This window comes from Alexandromys fortis, unplaced genomic scaffold, assembly GCF_014885135.2.
Source record: "Alexandromys fortis isolate MF-2015 unplaced genomic scaffold, M_Fortis_MF-2015_v1.1 scaffold_251, whole genome shotgun sequence".
NCBI classification, from domain to species: Eukaryota; Metazoa; Chordata; class Mammalia; order Rodentia; family Cricetidae; genus Alexandromys; species Alexandromys fortis.
In genome coordinates this window covers 1,206,417-1,222,847 of record NW_026068176.1, presented here as the reverse complement: position 1 = coordinate 1,222,847, position 16,431 = coordinate 1,206,417, and positions in this window count along the sequence as shown.

Sequence of the window (16,431 nt, the reverse complement as noted above, 5' to 3'; positions counted from 1 at the left end):
TCTAGGTATAAGCTTCCCCCCCTTTGTGTGTGTTATGTGTTGGTGTATGTATGCTGCATGTTGTATACAAAGATAACCCCACTTGAAGTTCTTTCTGAAAGAACTTACAGGTTAGAAGAACAAAGCATGTGCTTCAGTATTAATATGTTACTGTTGCTAAATGTCCTAGCAGAGGGGCAGAAAGTTTTATGAAAGGATGGTGTCTTATATTATTGTGAAAGGTGGTAGAAATAAATGCCAAGTAGAATCAGCGAAGACATAAAACAAGATTTTGGGGTAGACTTTAGAAAAAGGTAAGATTTGAATATGTCCATATGGGGATAAAGTCAGAGTGGATGAGAACAAGAGCATTTTCGAGGTGGAAAAAAGTAAAAACAAAGGCAAAGCGGTTGGAAATTATGGCCTGGGAATAGAGAAGCAGCAGTCCAATTTGGATGAAACACAGAGTACGTGAGGGAAGTGTATGAGTTCACAGGCATAATGTGATACAGAAATTCTCAAAGGGAAATCTGATATTTGGCAGAGATGACAGTAACATGCAAATGTTTTAAATATGCTTGTTCAAGAAATATGTGGTCCTGGCAATTTCCAACAGCTCTATATATCATAATTTTTTAAACTATTGGCTCTTACTAACATTCATTAAGAAATGCCAGAGAGATTTTTAATATGCAGTATCAGCTATTCCTTTCAATATTTTATGAGCTTTCTAATGTATATTTTCTTAAAACTCTGTAATTCTGGGTCTGATTTGCTCGTGTAAACTGTGGCATAACATGGTCCTGTTGGTTTCATCTTTCCATCTCGATCACTTCCTGTCGGACATGTTTGTATAACCAGTTTCCATTTCCCCGCTACCTTCCATCTCATCCTTGCCATTATTTTCTTCTTGTCATTACTCTGATTTTCGAGCACAGCTGTACCATCTAAACCAAGTGTTGTTCTCTATGTGCACCCTGACAAAAAGATAGGCCCCCTTTTACTCTCTGATTATTTCTTGGCTGAAAGAATGAAGCAGAAAATGTCATTAGCAAGGAGTCACATCAGATTCCTGGGACATTTGTACTTTTTCAGTGTGTGCCAGCATGTGCAAATGGGAAAGATTACACTGATGAGTTATTTTCAAGGGCTTAAAAAAAGCCGTTTGGGTTTACTGAATTTTTAAAGAGAACAATTCATGAAAATAGGCCATGAAGGAGAAATTGAAAGACAGCAAGAACAAGGAGAGTTGGAATGAAGGGTCAGAAGGGAGAAATGATGTAATTATAATCTCAAAAGAAGAGACGGAGGAGGAGACGGAGGAGGAAGAGGGAGAAGAGCATTGCAACTTCTTTTTCCTGTTGCCTTTAAGCAGGACACTCAATCTTATGGGGTTGCTTTCTATTTCAGAATTTGTGTAACTGGGTTATGGTGCAATATAATCACGGGGCTGCATTGGCATGACTGCAGAGGATGACACAGTTGCAAAATAAAGACTGATGTTTTAAAAGAACTTCAAGGAAGCAGTTTGAGGCAAATTTCAGAAAGAAATCATTAATCATGGGGACTCTGAGTATTGAGGGTAGAGGGATCTTTTTGTTTTCATTTGACATTTTTCTGTAGCAATTGAATTGCTCATAAAATACAAGCAGACGATTCTTTCGTGGAAAAAAAGTAACCCCACTGTTTTAGCTTTGTGTTAGAATTTATTCATTATTCAAAACCCTCTAATATGTAGTTCCAACCTTGCTCTATGACAAGACTTCTTCTCAACACCTTTGTCTACACTCTGATACCCTTTGTCTGGACAGTATCCCCCATGCGGCACATTCTCCTTCTGTTTGTTCTCCTGTGTATCCTCCCCCCAAACTTGACTTTCCACAGCTGTCTTTAGAAATTTGATCCTTTCTTTTGGTTGAGCCCAGAATCTGTCTCCTCCAAGTAGTCTTCCATCATTTCCCTCATCCACAACTACCTATTTCTCTGGTTCTTTGCTATTGCTGCAAATGTAGCCACACTGCTTGTGATTCCTGGGAAGACATTATTTCCTGTTTCAGTATTCCGTAAGTGGTTAGAGAAGTTCAGTGATTTGAGGCATGTTCCCCAGTATTGGATGATTTTATAAGTCAATTCTCATTCTTTTTTTTTTTTTTTTTTTTTTTGTCGAGGGTGTTAATGCGTGCCTTTAATCCCAACACTCAGGAGGCAGAGGCCGATCTCTGTGAATTCCAGGCCAGCCTGATCTACAAGAGCTAGTTCCAGGACAGCCAGGGTGACACAGAGAAACCGTGTATCAAAAAAGCAATGTATAAAGTTTTTGAGACAGAGTCTTACTATATTGCCAAGGCTGAGCTGCTATGTGTAAACTACTTTGAACTTACAATCCTATTTCAATGTCCTGGATGCTGGGATTTACAGGTGCACATAGCCACATCAGGTGGTAGCTTCTATTTCTAACAATCTAAGATTATTATATTTGTGAAAGATCTTTCAAAGACTCTAAAGCATTAAATAATAAAAACTGATGTTGAGACTATCCTTTTAACTTCTCCCCCCCCCCCAGCTCTTACATTACTACACGAGATCTTTGCATTTCTGACAAACTGTTTGTATAAAATCATTTTAAAGTTTAATCTGTTTCTTTGGTTTGGGCCTAAGTCCAAATTCCCAAGAAATAGAAACCTAGTTTTTCACTGATTAGGGACACAGATTTCAACATCCATTTTCTGTTGGCCACAGCATGTTTAATTTTTGAGAAGAAAAAATAATCACCTAAACATACCTTAATTTAATGAACATTTTGTGTTAATAGCTCATTTGAATGCTTTATTTTACAGGCCTGATATTTGTAAGTGTCCTGACATCACATTTTAATAACTTCTTAGAAATGATAAGGAATATTACTGTTTGCATACATCACCCATGGGAATGGTAACAATAATAGAAATAATAAGCCTTGATTAGTCACTTCGCTTGCGCCAGGTGCTACATGAGCTCTCTCCATATATTAACTCACCCAGTTTGTTGAGCAACACGTGAGGCAATTGCTTTCACAAATGAGAACACTAAAGGCCTGGAAGTCTAATCGTGTGCAAAGTGACCATGAAGAGCGCAAGTGGCAAAGGTGACACTTCATTTGGTCATCTGTCTTCAAATTCTTTGTTAGAAGCTGCACTGCTCTGTTTGGTCTGCACTCTTGGTAATCATGGCAAGGTCCTGCCTTTCTGAAAGTCTTCTTACAATTTTCTTAGAAGCATGTTCTGAGGATCTATGGAAGCCCTAGTGTCCCAGGCCATCTGGAAGTAGAGCCTGGAGATCTAGGTCTTAAGGTGTACTGAGACCTTTAGGAAGGAGATACATTTGGGAACTTTCCCCCTTTTCTATTTCTGACACTTTTATATACGGCTTTGAATTAAGCTGTTATGCAGGTGGGATAAAAGAATAGAAACTCAAGCTCAACAAAAGCATTCTGAGCAAAAGTTTGTTTTGGAGCTTGCTTACACGTATGCTCATGATTAGTGGAGAGGTGTGTTTGTGGAAGGGGGTTAATTATTGGGAGGACATTGATGAGAAAATGTTGGCTTTAAACAGACGTTCATTCTAATTCTTTTCCAGAAGAGCTCAGCACGTCTGAACAAGTGTCATCATGTTAAATTATTTAAAGACTGGCGGGGTGTGCATTGGTAGGAATACTTAACTTCCTCCTAATTCTGAAAAACTGGCAGCAGACTCAATTTCTCACAGTGTCTGCTTTGGATATTTTTCCTCTGTTTGGTAGGTTCAGTTACTGGTAACCATATTCTTCAGCAGCACAAACCCACAAAAAGCTATTATAAGTCAGTAACAATTTCTTCTGCATTTCCAGAAGTAATTTGCATTTATTTTGTATCTGTCTGTCTGTCTCTCTGCCTGCCTGTCTGTCTGTCTCTCTGTGTGTATGCACACTCACTGTGGGGCATGTGTGAAGTTTAGTGGACAACTGTAATGGCTTAGTTCTCTCTTTCGGGGTTGAACTAATGTCCCAAGAATTGGGTAGCAAGTGGGATTACCAGCTGAGCTATTTCACAGGCCATCATTTGCAGTTTAATGGGTTGCCTAGGAGGCAGTCCTCGCTGACTAACCCCAAAGAGCATCTTCTATTGTGGTAGTACCTTAGGAAAGCTACTGCAGGGGAACTGGAGAGGTATTTCACTATAAAAATATTTGGGGGGGGGTTACTCATGGTTTGTGTTACTGTATTCTATGTGGAAATGAATAAATTTCTCTTCTTGTATCTCATTTTAGAAGCTGAATAACCCAAGAGATGTCTGCTAGGGTAGCCAATGGGAAAACAGACAAAGTTTCTTTCCTAAATACTTAAATACAACCTATTCAGTCCATGTAACGTTCTTTGTATGTGTATGTTTTTAGTGATAACCATGTGTTATTCGATAACCAATTGGTATGCTTCTCCCTGGGGGAGAAGATTTCTCCACTTTCAGCATTCCTTAGCTACCTGTAATTCTCTCTATAGGGTTGAGGCCTTGTGTTTTCCTCTTCCATGTTAGCATGTCTATTGGTGTCCTTGCTTGGGTCATAGTTAGACAGCCACATTGGCTAGACTTCATGGGTGTAGCAAGAAGAAGTTTCCTTGATGAGGGGTTAGGACTACACTTATCTGTGGGTATAGGGAAATATATTGAGAATGTAGTTAGGGATTATATAGTTTAGTAAATCGGGAATTGTAGATTCTCTTCCAACGTCTATGATTTCACTAGCCCTGGTGAGTTGGCTGGTTTCCAGTACCAGGGATGATTTTCCTTTTTTCAAGTGGGTCTTAAACACAATTAGAGAGCCGTTAGTTAATACCAAAGTATGTGCACCACCACAGCACCCTTGGAGTGATGGTGTCATGTTGATCATTGATGTGGTTCATAGGCACCATACCTGGGTAGGACTGTTGATTGCCTTCCTGCTTTGGAAGCTTGCATGGCACCTTCTGGTACCACGAAAACTAGTCCTCAGGGAGGAGGCATTCAGGTCCCTTCCTGCTCAAAGGGTCTCTGGTCTCTGACTAAAGTGCATTGTGTTTTCAGAAATTGGGATTTACCTTCCACCTCTGGGGGGCAGCCAAGGGCAGTAGCAATAGCCTGTAATGTTTTGGGAGTCTTTTGGACAACCCTGACCAACAACTCAAAAGAGGACTTCTAATGCCTGGTGTTGGGGTTTTTATTAGGTAGTCTCTCTATTTTTTTTAAACATCTTCTGGTAATGTATAGAGCAACCACTATTCTGTGGATCTGTATTTTTTATCAGTCAAAGTTCTAGCCAGATTAAAAATCAGGTTCATTTCACTACATAAAAGAAGAACTCAGGGTCTCAGTTTCTGCTCTGTTGTTATACAAGAAATTTTGTTTTCTAGAACAAATGATTTAGTTTTTTGAGCTCCTGGACTCTTGTTTATAAAATGGCAATGAGCAATAATACATACCTTCTAGAAATACCTTATACATACTGCCTGAAGTTTTCCATCTCCTACGGGAACATGGGTAAAGTACTGAGCATGTTGCTTATAACATAGGATTCTTTTGGTAGCTATTGTAATTATTTTGGTTATTCTGCCTTTCTGTGTGAGAGTGAGCTGTAAAAATAAAGTCTATCACCAGAGGGGAGTTATCTTTAAATCCCCATCATGTATTAATTACCTGTGACCTAGGCCTCCATTTACTGCTATGTAAAGTGGAAATAATGCTATACATCATTTGGGTCTGGAGAATTACATATCATTATAATGACAACTTTGTTTAGAATATTAAGGATAAAATCAGCATGTTTGGTGTAAAGCTGGGGGCTACATTCATTACAAGAGAAATGCTTAAGAGCTGACCATATTCTGGACACAGTGCTCAGTCCTGTACATTGGTTATGTAATCTGATACACATAATATACATACGATATAAATATAGTTATTGAGCTCAGTTTTTTAGTTGAGGAAACTGAGAATCAAAAAGATTATTAAATCTTGTGTAGCTAGGAATTTGGATTAGATCTAGCACCCGGACAGTCTTTCTCCAAATCATGTGCTCTTAAATTGGAGTAGAGAAACAGTTTAGAATGTGAAATTCAAGAGCAAAATTCTATATTAAGTTAAAAACCAGACTAAAATGTAAAATAACATAAACATTTAAGGAGTGCTTATGATGAGTTACACTTAGTGAATACAGTAAATTGGACCTGTGTTTAGATTATTTTATAGTTTGCTCCAACTTCCAAAGTAAAAATAATACTGAGTTAATAATGTTAGCCATTACCATACATCAAGGACTGGTTTTGTGTGAGGCAGGTCCTATCTTGAATGCTTTGCATACATTGCTTTATTAAATATTCACAACGAATTTATCAGGCAGGGACAGTTATTAATCCCAGTTTATATGAACAAACTGAGGTGCTGGGAGTTAGGAGCAGCACAAGCACACATGATTAGTGAGGGGTGAAGGTGTAAGTCTTAATATCAGCATGGGACTGATGTTTCACACAAAGACGGAACATTTGGGTTTCCCAAACTCCTAGGTATCCACCAAGGTAAAAATGAAAATGTATAATATGAACCAATGTTTCCAAATTTTCACACTTAAGGAATATCTAAAACTTCAACTTGCTTTTCTTAAAAATATACGATTAACTCAGATGGTTTGTTTGTATGCTTTAGATGGAATCTATGGGCTTTTGAATGATTATCTTGCAGAAAGGGAGACAGAGTGAAGGGGGCATAGAGAACAAATTTTTAGAGAATAAAGTTCTGTTTTTTTTTTTTTTTAAAGCCATACTGTCCTAATTTGTTGTGGCACCTCTAGGAAACAAATGTTGCTTTATCCAGTTCCCAAAAAGATGCCCCCGGGTGAAGCAGAGCGTGGGGTTGAAAGGCAGGAATGACTAGTGGGCAAAGAGATTTGGAACCGGAACCAGATACAGCAGAGGGAAGACAACACATTTTGCTGATTACACAATCAAGGACCAGCTCTGTGGAGAGTAATCTCAGAAGACTCCTTCAAGTGCCCCTACTCACGCCAGCTTTCTGTCTTATACCAATATGGAATCAACAGTGAGCAGCTGTCACCCTAGCTAAGTGTTCAGGAACTGGGAGTTGAAAACAATTTCCACACCCTGGAGACATGAGCCCTGCCCAGTGTTTTCCCCGCCTCAGAAATCATCACTTGACCTCAGAATGATTTACACGAGTACTAAAGAGTCTGGCAGGCAAGACAATGCTCCCTATGTGGATCCTATTCTTCCATCAGAATTGGGAGATTTGTTATTATCCTTTAAAATTTATCTTTAACGTTTATTTGTTTTGGTTGTTTGCCTTTTGAACACTCATCTGGTCATTTATCGCCCCACCCTACCCCCTGCACATCTCCCTTTGGCAATGCTTCACTGAGTTTGACTCAACTTGGCTTTGTTTTCTGCATCAGGTGATGTCCCATTTTGACTCACCACCCAGGGGAGTAGGGGTGACCAGGGGTACTTAGGATTTACTTTGCATTTTACTGACAGGACCAGAGCAGGGTGACGGTTTCCAACTCATTTTGCAGTTTGCATTTGGTCTAATTTGTTTCCTTGGAAAATGCTTTTCATTTGCTTGTCTTTACAAATCTCAAATGTTTCTGCCTAGTGTGAGTCCTGGGGTGGATCGGCAGCTGTCTCAAGTATACAAAGATAACTGTATGGTACCTATGTTTTAGGTCCCTGCATTACTGACCTTGTTTCCAGGGTGCACCTCTGCTTTCCTGGAAAAGAATATTTAAAAAGTACAGATTCATCCAATAGGTGACCTGATGCTAGGGTAGGGTCTTTTGACAATTTCTTTCTCTGTCATTAACTTAATGCTTGCTTATGGTTGATCTGATAATAGCCTTCAGGTGCATGCTTAGGTTGGTCTCACCTGTTTTTAATTTTGTTTTCCATACAAGATCTACTCAACAATCATTTACTGAAGAACATAGGGAAGCATACATCACTCACTTTAGTTAGATTGTAATTCTGCTTTTTTTTGTGTGTGTGTTTTGAGACAGGGTCTCAAGTGGTCCAGGCTAGAGGTGAGCTCCCTATATAGTCAAGGTTGGGTTTGAATTCAAGATCCTCCTGCCTCAGCCTCACAAGCACCAGGGTTAGAGATTTGTGCCACAACATCATATTCTAATTTACAAATATTAATTTGGGTTTTTATGAGAATCATATTCATCTTAGCAAGAGTAAACAATGTTAAAGTCTCTCTCCCAATCTGTTATGACAGTTTAGTGAGTATAGTACTGGTCTCCAACTCAAAAGATTTCCGTTTCAATAAATATAAGGCACATGCGGTTCAAAGATGTTATTTTCTTTCTAGCACCTTCACTATCCAACACTGTGTTAAAAAATTCCTTGAGAATTTCATACAATGTACTTTTTGTGTAATATAACCACTTCTGATTTTATAACATATTGTAAAGCTGTAGCAGTAAAATTAGCATAGTATTATTGCAAAACAGTCGTATTAATCATTGGAATAAAATCAAGATTCCAGATATAAGTACATGCACCAATGGTCACCTGATATTTGACAAAGTTGCCAAAAATACACACTGGAGAGAAGACAGCATCTTGAAAAATGAAAGCTAGATATCCACATATAGAAGAATGAAACTTTATTGTTTCTACCCTGCATATGTGTCTATTCCAAATGAATCAAAGACCTCAATGTTAGAACTGAAATGTTGAAACTTTTAGAAGTAAGAGGAGTACACTTCAGGGTATAGAATCAGATAAGGGCTTTCTCAATAGGACTCCAATCACCCAGGAAATAGGACAAATAATCAACAAGTGGAGCTTCATGAAAATAAAAAAAGGTTCACTATCCTTAGTCATCAGGGAAATGCAAATTAAAACTATTTTGAGATTTCATCTTACCCCAGTCAGAATGACAAAGCTTAAGAAAACAGAAGGCAACAAATGCTGGCAACGGTATGGGGAAGAAGTACATGCTCATCAGGCACTACTGCTAAGAGAACAAATTTGTGCATCCCCTGTGGAAATTAGAGTGGTATTTTCTCAGTAAATCAGCAATAGATCTACCATGTGACCCAACTAATCCATTGCTGGGCATATAACTATAAGACTCTATTTCTGATTTATAGTGACACATGGTCACCCAACGTCATAGCTGCTCTGTTTGCAATAGCTAGGACATGGAAACAGTCTCGTTGTCCATCATCTGATGAATGGGTAATGAAACTATAGGGCCTATGCACAATAGACTTTTATTCAGCTGTAAATAAAAGTATAATTGTGAAATTGAAAGTAAATTGATGGAGCTGGAAAATATTGAATTGAGTGAAGTAAATAAAACCGAAAGGGACAAATGTCACATGCCGACACACACATATGGAGTGCTTAATCTTTAGATTTGTGTGTTGAACTTGGAGTGTCCATAGAATCCCCAGAATAATTACTTTTTTATTCGTTATCTATTTCTTTGAATAGAAGTAACTTTGTCAAGACAGGAACTTTTGATCTTCAGTTTTTCTTATGCCTAGGATGTTGCCTCTCATTTATTAAAAGTTCAATAAATACTTATGGGACAATGAATAAATAATTACCTTCAGAAAGCAACATCTTTATCAACCCTAACAACCTTTCCTTCAGTCTAAACCCAAGCCTCTTAGGAATAGAGAACTCATCTATTGCCCATATAACTCATTTTATTGTTTCTATAGATATTTTTCCTAGTGTTGTATTCAAATCTCCTTTAAAATCATTCACTTATTCTTATTTTATGTATATTTGTCTTTTGCCTGTGTGTGTGTGTGTGTGTGTGTGTGTGTGTGTGTATGAGGGTATCAGATCTTGGAGTTACAGTTGTTAGTTGCTATGTGGGTGCTGGGAATTGAACCCTAGGTTCTCTCGAAGAGTAGTCAGTGCTTTTAACTGCTGAGCCATCTCTCCAGCCCCCTCAAATCTCCTTTCATAAAATGTTGCTCCTTGTTTTTTATCTTTTTTTTCTGAATCTACATTAAATAAATTGGAAATTTTCAATACACTGCACTTTCAACTATATTGTCCTTAAGTCTTGCGTGGACAAAACAGCACTGAACTATTTCTCATAGTATACATTTTTTACTAACTCTCATCATCTTTATTTTATTCTTTGGTCCCTTACATAGGTACCAGCACTGTAGTCTGTCTTGTGCACAATGTTGCAAGTAGTCTCTCTTGGGTAAATGGAAATTCTTTCATCAGCAGTTTAAGTGTATAGCTATCCAACATGTTCTATCCCTAAATGTCCTATGTTTCACTCCACACTTCATCATTCTGTCCACAGGATATCATGAAAGACCTTATAAAATGACTTGCCAAGATGCAGATATATTTGGCCTATACCGTCCCACAAATCTGCTAGCATAGCAACACTATCCAAAAATGAAATGAGTGTAATCTACTTAGAAAAGCAATATTTGTTCTTCATGCTTCCCACCCATTTTTGAATGGTCATAAACTATTTGAAATGACTGATGCCAAAAGTTTTAGGAAAGTTAAAAAATTAAAGCACTCAAGAATTTGAAATGATCATTGCAATCATTCTTAACTTTTCAAATATTTTTATATTTCTACATACACATCTCTCCATAGATGTACACACACTATTTAGGCATTCCCACATATATACATAAAATTGCAAATATGTCCATGAAATATGTGATGTATGTGTTTTCTTTATTTCTGGCTGTAGAATCTGTGAGAAATAACAATACTGCTAGTACTGACAGAAATCCTTATAATTAGAATCTTAAATCAGTGTTCCATCAGGATAAATCAGTGAAATACAAACTCTGTGTTCTATTGTTTCATTGTGGCAAGCACGGATTCAAAAACTGTAATAGTACATCTTGTCCTATCTGGAACTTTTTTTTTAAAAAAAAAAAAGAATGACAGAAAAAAAAAACTTCTTTCTATTTTTTTCTCCAGTAAAGCACAAATTCAAGAGAATGTAATCTACAGGAAGTCTGGAGGAAGACCTTGTACGCTCAGGGTCTTTGCCCCTCTCAACTTCTATTGTTCCGTGTTACACTAAATTCTTTTGTGTGCAAGTGAATAAAACATATGGCATAGGTTCGTTCATGTGGATATTTCTGTCTTTCCGAGAGAGGCAGACATAAAATAGTCCCGAGTCTGAGATCAGACTAATTGGCCATTTAATCTCATCCTGAAACCCAGAATTCCAAGAAGAGACCCTAATTTGAACTTACTAAAAGAATTTTCAGAAATCAATAAAAATGCAAATGTATATATTTTTTTCTGTCTCTAGTAAAGTGTTTACTCCAAATTGAAATGTTTCCTTTCCAAATCATTGGCCAATTTGGTTAGTAGGTCCCTGCCAGTTTGAAAATTCTAGGTCATTAAGTACAGTCTAAATATAACAAGTATTCTATTTTTAAGTATAAAGATGCAATAAGTTCAGGTTATAAATATATATCCTGTTCCCATAACATGTGAATTTTATAGAAAGTTAGCTTTCCTTAAGTTCAAATTTTGGTCATTTCACTGCTTTCTTATAATCTACCATAATTTTATCACTTTTGTTGTTGCTTAACATTTTTCTTTAAATTAACTGTCTTGAAGCTTAAATTCAGTAATTTTTTTTTGCTATACTAAACATTATATTTGTTGGCACCATGGGTGATACATGCTAGATAATATTAAATGAAATTTGTTCTTGTATCGTGTAATTACTACCATATGTACAAATCACTTCCATTAATAAATCTAAAGGCAAGCCGGGTGATGGTGGCACACGCCTTTAATCCTAGCACTGGGGAGGCAGAGGCAGGCGGATCTCTGCGAGTTCGAGACCAGCCTGGTCTACAGAGCTAGTTCCAGGACAGGCTCCAAAGCCACAGAGAAACCCTGTCTCGAAAAAACAAACAAACAAAAACATCTAAAGGCATATTGTACCTTCTGACACAATTTCTACAGTACTGATTTTAGTGTCTATATTTTTCATTTTCATTTACTCAGAAATTCAAAATTCTATTATAATACAGACATGAGGACTTGGACCAGTTCTCTTCAGTGTCATATATACTTGTATAAAGGTAGAATGACAGAGCTTTGTGATGAGTGAGGGAATTTGTTTCTTCTCTTTATCATTTTTTTGTACTGTAGAGTTTCTTTGCAAACTTTAGAATGTTTTTCAAATTTCAGTGATCTATTAGATGCATGCTTAATATGTATTTGATAAGTTTCTCCTAAGTCATCTTTTCTCCTAGAAGAACTAGAATTGAGCATGAGAGAAAGACATTGGAAATAAAATGCAAAAGCAAATAGATTTGCCCAGGTGAATTGGGTTGTGGCAGACATTTTTGCTTTGCTGAACCAGCTGAAATAATAATTTTCGAAGCACAGCTGGAATCTTATTGAACTTCAGTGTAGTTTAGTCTATTCTACGGATACTCCAAGTGATTAACCTCAATTTAGCCTAAGACTTTATGTTGACCCCACAAAACCTTTCAGTAGCTGTCTCTTCTATTTCTTTTGCAATGATCACAAGCCTTTTGGTTCTCAGGCATCAGGGTCAAAATTTTGCAGGGAGAGGAATAACATTTTCATTGTTATTGAAGGTTAGGTTTAAAAAGACAAAGTATTTGTTTCTTTTTAGTCATTGTTTTTCTTGAGGTCACATGCCCATTTTCAATCTTGTTATTTCCAAAACAAACTAAATCAAAGTAAGGCACTCTTCATTCAGTGATCTATATGAATACTGACTAAAGTTGAATTACTGTTAAAAAAGAGAAATCCTTATGTTAAAGCAAAATGTAAAGAAATGTAAATGCTATTGTTTTTTAGCAAAGACATTTAATGGCTTCCCTAGAAAATGTTGTGATAGTTTAGAGATTTCACAAGCCAAAGTCGTAAATACAATACACTGGCTCAGGAAAATTTATTACATCTTGTTAGAAAACTGTTGTTGGAGATCCAGGGTCACTTAATGTCATCCCATGGATCACGAATTGGCGTGAATGATAGATATGATGCCTTATTTCAGAGAAGATCTAAGGAAAAGACAGAACCAAAGGCCTTCATGTCTTCAGTAGTTAGTTTTAGATCACTGGGCAGTGAGTCTAGAAGTACTGAATGTATAGATTAGTGGTTATCAAGCCTTAATTTTTGTCAAAATTATCCTGAGGGTTTATTAAAACAAAAATAAGTATGCCCCACCCTCTAGAGATTTTTACTATGAAGACCTAGTATGGGTTCACCTAGAGGTTCCCAAGTGATGTTGATATTGTTAGTCTGAGAAAATACAATTGCCATTTCTACCATGTATGTTTAAAAAATTCTACCATATTCATATGAGATAACATGGATCTAGTGGATTACAAACTAGAATTCAAAACTGGCAAGAAAGAGTGTGAATAGTTATTGAAGATCTACTGTATGTAATGTCCTTTCTGCATGCTGTACGCTGACAGTTTATTTAAATGAATTTTTACTTCATTATCTCTAGTTTCTTTTTTAATTAAACTTGGCAATTAGCTTTCTCTAGATAACACAACTTTTAGTCATCAATTATGACATTCAAATCCAGCTTCAAAGCCTACATATGTTCCACTAGTTCACAATGGTAAATATATTATTTTTAAAGCATAAATATATATTTCTTGGAGAAGCAGTATCATATAGAACAAGTGAGATGCAGTGAGTTATCAGGAAAATCAGGCTCCACTCCTGACTGCTGCTAATATTATCTATTGATCAATCAGTTCATGCAGCCCTATCAATTCGTTCATCTATCCATTACTAACTACCCAAATGTCTATACATAACCCACTAATCAATGAATTTTACTCATTAACTTGTTCATCAAGCTGAGTATTTTAGCCTAATACTTTCCCTTCTTTAATTGATAAAGGGATGTTGAATTTTGTCAAATGCTTTTTCAGCATCTAATGAAATGATCATATGGTTTTTTTCTTTCAGCTTATTTATATGATGGATTACATTGATAGATTTTCGTATGTTGAACCAGCCCTGCATCTCTGGGATGAAGCCTACTTGATCATAATGGATAATTTTTCTAATGTGTTCTTGGATTCGGTTTGCCAGTATTTTGTTGAGGATTTTTGCGTCGATGTTCCCCCTTCTTTAATTGAATACGATGTGATGGGAGGTGTGTGTGTGTGTATGTGTGTGTGTGTGTGTGTGTGTGCATTCATGTGTGTGAGTGCAGGCACGTGTGTGCCATGGGTTATGTGCAGATGTAGAAGGCTAATCTTGGGTTTCAGTTCTCACCTTTCCATCCTGTTTGAAACAGGATCTTGTTGTTTGCCTCTGCATATGCCAGACTAGCTGGCCTGAGAGTTTCTGATTATCTCCTGTCTTTGTTTCCCATCTTGCCGCAGGATTTCTGGCATTACAGATTCACTAGGCGGTGTGGGGTTATGGGAATTCAAATCCTCTGTGTACTTTCTCAGAAAGCAGTTTACCAAGTAAGCCACTATCCCAACCCTACTTTCCCTTCTCTAGGTTTCACTTTCTGCACAAGTGCAACGAGAAGTTTATACTACATGATATTTAAGATTGCTTCTATTCTTTAAGGCAGATGATGCCTGAAGCCTTTTCAAGCAATAAAAATTAAAGGCATTTTTAGGTAAACAGAGCACACTATCCCTAATAAAATTGAACTCACAGGAAAATTCCTAGAGAGTTACTGCGGAGCATTACATGAAAATGAAAAACACAACTTTCTATTAGTGCTGCAAATTAGCCTCTTCACAAACAATGGGCATATTTGAAGGGTACAAGCATTATAGCACTGATGTTAAATATTTCACAAAATAAGAACAACAAATTGACCGAAAGCTAGATTACAATAATTTCAAGGATCCTTAGACTATGACATTTATTCTTAATAAATAAATGCTTAAAAACAAATGGAAAATTATGACCACTGTGAGCACTTAGATTTTGAATTTTCAAATTTTCAAACTAAATTGATTAGTGTTTTATTCTTTATGAAGAGATATTTTTATCTGATATTTAAAATTGTCCTTTGTTCAAAACTCTTCTGTGCACTTTAAGAAAACTTGTGAGAGGTTCACATGCAAAACAAATGGGGGCACAATAACAACACAAGCAATATAAATGAAACCATGTGAGTGGGGATTGTGAAATGCCAGTGATAGTCAAGCTGTTGCAAGTGAATGCCAGATTTATCTGCGATTGAATTACAGTGTGAAATGACTTCATTCCTTACACAGACCTTGCATTTTAGGTTACGTTTGACAAAAAACATTATGATTTTTTAAAATATTAAAATTCTTTTTTAACTGTTCCTATGTCTATAGCATTTACTTTGGAACTTCAAAGATTTACCAGTCATTATTTAGATCCTTGGATATTATTCTGTCCCTGAAGAAAAATAAATGCTTATCAAAATTGTCACGCCAGTCAGTAAAAGATGACCCATCTTTGAAACTGTTTTGTATTACACTTTCTGTGTATCAAGATGGGAGACACATTTTCTGCAGCATTTCTACAACCAGAAGGGACTGTAAGAATTTGTGGATTTTATGTATTCTTTTTCAATATTTTCCCATTGTTTATACTTTCAAAAAGGAACCAATTAAACCTGAGATGTTGCATAAAAATATATTTGCTTTGTATAGAAAGTATTTTATCAGATTGTGGTCTTCTTCTTCTTCTTCTTCTTCTTCTTCTTCTTCTTCTTCTTCTTCTTCTTCTTCTTCTTCTTCTTCTTCTTCTTCTTCTTCTTCTTCTCTTCTCTTCCTCCTCCCGCTCCTGCTCCTCCTCCTCCTCCTCCTTCTTGTTTTCTTTCTTTCTTTTTTTTTTTTTTTTAGTTTGATAGATTTGTTGCACCCAGACACCACCAGCTTAGACTCTTGGATGTTACTAATACTTACAGAATGTTCACAAAGTATCTCTAGAATAAGGCTTGTTATCATCAGCTGATAGCTACCCGGATAGGGTTTCTTTTTAAAGAGAAAATGAACCTTTATTTTGCTTAAGGAATGTATCCCCTAACCTGAGAAAAATGTCCAGGCTCCTGTCATGATAAAATAGGCTTGAAGAAACTGCTGTAGTATTTGAGCTCTTTCCAATATTCAGAGAAAGGCAAATAAGAATGAATTTGTCTTATCCTCAAAGGGAAAAGTTGGCAGAACACGAAATATTCTGCATGAAATTAAGCAGTTGAAGAAACACCATGTTCTTCTATTGGTTCAGTTTTGATAGCAGCTAGGATTTTCAATAGTTATAGGAGAACAAAAATGTTCTGCTGACTTTGGAAGAAAATGAATTGATTCAGCTGTTCAATGAACAGCAGATGACTTGGGGTACTGCTTTTCTTTTCTCTGTATGCATGGTTATCATTATACTTTATCTGGAGTTCTCTATATGGTGAAAACAAGAGGGATTTT